Below are 302 nucleotides of genomic sequence, written 5' to 3' on the forward strand. Positions count from 1 at the left end.
AAGAAAAAGAATCCTCTATGTCACAGTATAGAGATTCCTTTATGTTAGTAGAAAAAGAAAGGGGAGAAGAAAGTAGAAGAGGGGATTCGGATATTTAGATGGAGAGAGGTGAAGAGAAGTGTTAGTAATTAAATAATTAAATAGAATAAGAAAGGAGAGGGAGAATTCGAAAATAATTTTTAAAAAAGTGTTAGTAATTTTCAAAAATTAGAGAGGGAAGAGTAGTTAGTTGGTTTTGAAAAAGATAGGAAACAAACAAAAAGTTAGTTAGTTGATTGAAAAAGATATTGAAATCAAATTTG

The sequence above is a fragment of the Arachis duranensis genome, chromosome 5 (genome assembly GCF_000817695.3).
Source record: "Arachis duranensis cultivar V14167 chromosome 5, aradu.V14167.gnm2.J7QH, whole genome shotgun sequence".
In the NCBI taxonomy this organism is placed as follows: Eukaryota; Viridiplantae; Streptophyta; class Magnoliopsida; order Fabales; family Fabaceae; genus Arachis; species Arachis duranensis.